The following is a 6,527-nucleotide window of genomic DNA, read 5'->3' as shown; positions in this document are numbered from 1 at the left end:
TATGCAGTACTGTAAAATGCACTGTCACGGCATGCTGAAGTGTCACCTTCGACAAAATATAAAGAACTGAAATGCTAAGGGCAGTTATGTGGAGTGAATGGGAGGGGAAAAAAGCTCTAGGTTCAGTATTAAAGCAGATAATTTGGAGGGCTTGATATCCACATTGTTTTTAGGAAAGCAGGCACGACAAGCGACTGCCTCCAAATTGTAGTCCAAAGAGAGGCCTTTCTTTGTCAAAGATTCCATATAGAAGTAACAGAAGCTGAGGAACAAAAGAAAAAAGAAGGAAAGAAGGAAAAGCAACTTGTATAAGGCTTTCTGCTGCATACAGTTTTTAAAAAAATAAGTGGTGCCAATCTTTGTTCTTTAATTCATATTGCAAATTGTTTTCCAGGGGGAAAAAGTCACACAACTTAAAGAAGTTCCATTAGCACTTAGAGTGACCACTTTACTACATTTATCCATAACAGCGATTACCTAGCTTGATATTTATGTTGATTTCATTGGACAATAATTCTGTTTTGATTTTTATTTATTTGATTAGTATCAGGTTGATTGTTATGTAAATCTGTTATCTAATCTGTATTCCTCTTTTATGAATAGTCTTTTTATAATAGCAGTTAGTAGAGGTACCTTTTTTTTGCTTTTTCTGATTTGCCACTGTATCTCTTTATATATGAAACACATCAACAGTCTTTTTTTGTCATATTCATGGAAATATACTTTTCCAAGTTCATTTTTCTATTATAATATTTCACCTTGGAATTCTTTCATTGCATTTATAACTAGAAAGCTGTTCTACAGAAATCTGAATCAAGATTTAACTAATTTTTAGCCTAGATTTTTCTATTATTTTTATTATTTAAGCTATTTAATTGAAAATATAAAGATATATAACACCAGAAAAATAACTATTTTCCAATTATCTGGCAAATTTTCAAATCAGCATTTATTGAGTAATCTTCTGGGTTTTTGGTGCAACTACTGCACACACATGTGTCCCCTGTTATCTTGTTTTCTGTCATCTGGGCTGCACTTCTGTCTCACCTGTGCTGTGCTTTTATCTGTTACCCTATTGTTCTAATTATCTTTAAGCATAGCTAGTACCTTTTTGTTGTTAGCTTCCCCCTCCAGTTTTCCTGTCTATTTATTCTTGCACACACACTTTACATTAAGTAAAGGTAAATTTAAAACAAAAATTCTAAATTTAGGCAATGTTTGCAAGACAAAATAACTAGAGAAAGATGGAAACTCCATAATTTTTATTAATCTCCATTGAATTTATATTTTTTCCTCCCTCCCTCCCTCCTTCCCCCAGCCTCTATCTATATAATTTTCATCATTTCAGTTCTTACAAAGTTATTTCTTGTGTTTCTGACTTTCACCCATTGTGAATAGAATTTCATATTATTGTCTGATTAGGTTTGATGGCATGGTTGAAATAGAAAACATTGTTTTTGGTAGTAAGATTCAAAAATGTAGGTCCTATGACTTAACCAGGTTGTAGGGACTTTCACAGTGTTTTGGAACGCCCTGAGGCTCCAGTGCTTTCCCAGCACGGCAGCCCTGGGAGAGCTCTGTGGCTCCAGGTACCCAGTACAGTGAGGTCCAATGAGCTGAGCTGCCACCTTCCTCCCTCACCAGGCTATAGAAAAAAGTTTTTTGCTGGCCATAAATTGGCCAGCCTTTAAGCCATCATGGGCCTGGTTTCCCAGCTTTACTAATCCTTTCTTCCTTTCATATACTTTCTGTCTCAGTGGAATGCGTTCTTTGAAATATCCTTTATAATCTTCCAAGATTTCCTGCCTCCCGTCTTTGTTCACACAGCCACCTTGCTCAACCCCACTCTGTATCTAAATCCTAGCTATTTTTTTAGGGTTTAACTGAAATGGCCACTTGTCCACAGAGCCTCCTCTAATGCTTTCTGATGCAACTGTCCTCGGAGTTGTCAAACCACTGTCATGTCTCTTACTGTGTTGGTTAGAGGGTTTGCATCGTGAGCAGCACACCTTGTTTCTCTCTCAGGCCAAGGAAAGATTTAGGGAATCTGAGAGAATCAATGTCAAGGAGGAAGCTCATCCTGCTCTGGGAGCTGAGTATCAGAATAATAGTGAATGAAGACAAGACCTTTCTTTCATCTATTAAATAAAGCAACTCAGGGCTGGGGATTTAGCTCAGTGGTGCCATGTCTGCCTGGTAAGTGCAAGGTCCTGAGTTTGATTCACCGGTATCAGAAAAGGCAAACAAACAAACAAAAAACCAAACAAAAACAAAACAAAACAAAAAAAACCAACAGCAAGCTAAGATAAACTATTAGTATAAATGACACACATGAGCATAAATATTGAAAGTTTAAAAAGCAATAGACTGTGTCATTTGAGGGTGCTATTCTGTTGTTTAATAGGAAGTGTGGTGTTATTCAGTTTTTAAATAAGAATTGATTGTGGTTTATATCTTGTACTGAGTCACTACTTTGAAGATAACAATACACAGTGTAATAACTATTGTTATTCTCATTATTTGGTTATGAAATTTGTTTATTTTTTCATAAAATAAAGAGAAAAAATAAACTCAAAATAGATCAAATACTTAAGTGAAGGATCTAAGCTTATGAAACTACCAGAAGAAAGCATAGGGGAAATGCTTCACCACTTTGGAATGGCAAAGGGTTTTTTGGATGAGACCCCAAAGCATAGGAAATCAAAGGGCAAATTAAAAAAATGGGATCATGTCAACCTCAAAGCTTCAGTTCGGCAAAGGAAACAATCAACAGAGGGCATACACAACCAACAATGGGAGAAAATATTTTTGAAAATGCACATATAAGAAGGTTTTGACATCCAGAATACATCAGGAACTCCAAGAATTCAATAGCAAAAAACCTAAATAACCCAATTGCAACATGGGCAACAAATCTAAATAGACATTTCTCAAAAGAAGACAGACAAATAGCCAAATGTGCATGAAAAATGATCAGCATTACTGATCATCTGGGAGAGGTGAATCAAAACCATAATGAGATATCACAGTTGGAATGGACATCATGGAAAAGACGCAGCTACCAGGGGCCGGCAAGGGTGTGGAGGGCTGCTCCCCAGTGCATGTGCCACCCGAGCCTAATGCCAGCTGCTGTGCCTTCCTCCTGGTCTGCAGCTCCAGAACAGTTGGAAGTGGACATTTCTTACTTAAAAACCGCCGCTGGTGGTATTTTATTGTAGCAGCTCTATAAGACTAAGACACAATTTCCCTAGCATTCATTTTATTTGGTTCTTAAGAGATTTTTTTCTTTAGCTTTATTTATATTCCCAATTCTCAGCTTCTAGAGATTCTGCTCACAAATCATTTTCATCCTTTAGAGTTTGAGGTTTAAGAAAACAATAATTCTTCCCCAGTGGACAAATCCTTCCCACTTTCTTCCTATGTCTGTGACGAAGAAGCTGGGAGAAAAAGCGTATAGTTTTTTGTTTTAATTATAAATTTAGTCACTGGTTTATATAGGTAAAAGTTTTAGTTGATTCACTTGAGGATTTCCATCCATTTATCCTTTCATGTACTCATTTCCAAATTTAAATTTGTGTAGCATCCTCTGCTAGAAGGTTGGGAATGTGAGTGGAAGGAGAAGATGGGGACTGAGCAGCAGGTCCAGGGCAGGCAGGACCATGCCCTGGGCAGTGAAGGGTGCCATGAGTGTAGGCAGCAGGCGAATCAACTTACACTGGAGACTTACGGTCAGGAACAGAGCCTGGAGGAGGAGGTCAGTGCCACACCAAATTCTGAGGGTCACAGAAGCTGCCAGGTACAGAGGCTGATAGACGGGGCCTGGAGGGAGAGCAGCGCATGAGACCCAGGGGGTGGGATGCATTCAAGGAACAGCACACATTAATGTTTTTATATTTCAATTCATCTGCGGTCTTTTACCGTGTGTTTAGATCGTGGCCGGCAAACCAACAGCCTGTAGATCCACGGCAGCCCACTCTCTGACGGTGTAAAGTGCTGCTCATTGTCGTGCAATATCAGCAGCTTCTCTGATGTTACAATGGCAAAGGCAAGAACTGCAGGAGAGAGCATGCGACTCAAAGTCTCAGATATTGTGATCTAGCCCTTCACATAAAAGCTTTCCAGTGGCTTGTGTGGAACTTGGCCAATGCAGGAGCCTGAAGGCTGCAGAGACCAGGGCAGGGCTGCAGAGGGAGTCAGTTTACAGAAGACTGAGGTACCAGTGTGTGGTAGTAGGGTGTGTGGCTGCACCTCACCATGAGCCACACAGCCAACAGCGCTCAGCAAGAACAGGTTCGGTCCCCTCAGACCATGGCAGCACTCCTGTTCCACCCACTCTGCATTTCTCTGTAAAGCTCTTGTCTTAAAACCCCATACTTTTTTTTTTAAGGGAGAAAAGCTCACTATTGGAAGAGGGAAAAACAAAAACCAAAATAAAAAACCTCCACACAATCCATAAGTGCAGCGGAGAAAACAGCTTGAGAACTGAAGACATAAAAAGTGCAAGCAAATAACATTTATTAGATGTTGTTTTTCAGAATTAACCTGAACAGAAGGCAGAAATCATCATTCTGAGAAAAGGTATGATTTAAATGAAGCCTAGAAATAGCATCAGGAGAAATCAATACGTTGTTTCTGTTTTCAACTTTCCAGACACAATAAAATGGGGAGAGAGGGAGCATATGCAACAGTTCTGCTGAGAAGAGAGAACAGAAGTGGGATCCAGGTGGTAGGGCCCAGGGCCACTCACCTGTTCCCATGTCTTCTCCTTCCTAGAGCTCCTTGCACCATCCCAGAGGGTGTAGACCTTGGGTCTCCAAGCCCACTCAGCCTCTTGCTACCAGTCGTGGAAGGACCAGGATGAAATGAAGATGTTAAACTTTCTATCCTGGAAAATGAACAAGCTCAGAATATTAACTTAGCAGAGGGAAAAGACAGCTGGAAAGGAGGAGGTTGATGCAGGGGTGGCTAGGGTCCCTGGCTCCTGGCACTTATGGGTCTCCAGCCAAGTATGTTCAGAAAGCCGGCCCATCCAGCAATCTCAGAAAGCCTCCTTTGTCTTGTCACCTGCTTTTTGAGACTCCCAAGAGAGTCCTAGTTTGTGTGCCCCAGAGACAGGGGCCCAATGTGATTAGATGAGTTAGACCAGTCCCCCCTCTAACTGTACCATCAGATGAGGTCATGTTCCATGAGATCCAGAGCATCATGTCCTGGTGGTGTTCTGGGTCTCCGGGCAGGAGTACATGAGTGGTGCTATAGTTGATGAAGACAGTGGTTGTAGCTACTGTTATGGGTTGGGTGGACTGCACGGATGCTCACAGATGTCTCCAAGTAATTTCTGGGGTGTATTTGGCTGCTGCTTGTTCCTGTAAAGGTTTGTGCTGGCCGAGGATGAGAGGATGGTGGCTTTGGGGTGGCAGATGGGGCTCTCAAAGTTCTATCTTCCTCCTCTAACATGGGTCACTGCAGGCACAGAATAATTCCCAAGTGAGAAACATGAGGTCTAAGAAGACTGCTGGGGTTGACAGGCAGATGCACTGATTCCCAGAGAGCAGAGAGTGAAAAGATGCATCCCTGAACATTTGAGCTGAGTGACTTCCACAGCCCAGCTGCGAAGTTTGTCTGGCCTCAGAGCTTTGGTCCTTTCCCATGTCTATCCTGAATAGTTTTGCAGAGACTGTGAGTTTGGCAGGTAGAAAGAACATGTGTTGGAAATATCCTTATACATTTGGAGTGAAATTGCCTGAAATGATGGCTGAATTTCCCCATAAAAAACAATGAAAACTCAGATGATTTGTTCAGCAACCCCAAAATATTCATATAAAATGATTGCAGTACTGTAATATAATTCAAAGTAATAAGAAGATACAAAATATGAAGAAAAATAAACGAATTAACCAGCACTTACCTTTGAAAACCTTTGTGGCTGGTGTGAGAGTGATAAGAGACAAGAGTGTTGTTGTGTAGATGACTTTCACTATCACGAATGGACTCTGCTCTCTGTAGGCTCAGTGGAATCTTTTTCTTTTCATGCAGCTTAAGCAAGGAACCCATCCGGGGGGGATTTAGTTCAGTGGTTTTGCTGCCTGCCTTGTAAGCAAAAGGTCCTGGGTTTGATCCCAGGTACAAAAAGTAAACAAAACAAAACAAACAAACAAACAAAACAAGGAACCTATCTAATGACACTTGCTTTTGCTCCCTGCTGAGGGTTTTGTAGAAATGTGACACTGCATTGTCATTGAACAGATTCATTGTGCACTCTAGCCTTACTCGGGTGATGCTTTTCTACAACATGTTGCGCTGTTTTCCACATTTTCCACATCTTCCTAATCTCATGTGAAGTAAAGGATTCCTTTGCCATTTTCTTCTCCTTTTCTGCAGATGTTATTATCTCAGTTTGGGAGTCCATTGGTGAGAATTAGTAAACCCAAGCCGATGCATTATCACAGCAGCACTTGCTCTTTCTGCTGAGTGGTTCTGTAAGTTCTGGAAATGCACACTACCCAGTGTCTACCAACACAATGTCGTAC

At 40.9% G+C, this 6,527-nt stretch overlaps 1 long non-coding RNA gene across 2 annotated transcripts; it reads right to left on the bottom strand.

Annotated features, from left to right (window-relative positions):
• Positions 1-2,631: 2,631 nt before the first annotated feature.
• On the bottom strand, positions 2,632-6,089 carry LOC104847811. Of its 2 annotated transcripts, none has more exons than XR_776237.2 (5): positions 5,906-6,089; positions 5,165-5,460; positions 4,748-4,885; positions 3,919-4,052; positions 2,632-3,819 (listed from the first exon to the last, which is right to left on the bottom strand). It is a non-coding gene; the product is annotated as an uncharacterized LOC104847811 (long non-coding RNA). The 2 variants fall into 2 exon arrangements; XR_776238.2 differs by having other exon boundaries at positions 4,748-4,834; positions 5,906-6,086.
• Positions 6,090-6,527: the final 438 nt, after the last annotated feature.

This window comes from Fukomys damarensis, unplaced genomic scaffold, assembly GCF_012274545.1.
Source record: "Fukomys damarensis isolate Sample0158 unplaced genomic scaffold, DMR_v1.0_HiC HiC_scaffold_9, whole genome shotgun sequence".
Classification (NCBI taxonomy): domain Eukaryota; kingdom Metazoa; phylum Chordata; class Mammalia; order Rodentia; family Bathyergidae; genus Fukomys; species Fukomys damarensis.
This window is presented reverse-complemented; position numbering and strand designations above follow the sequence as displayed.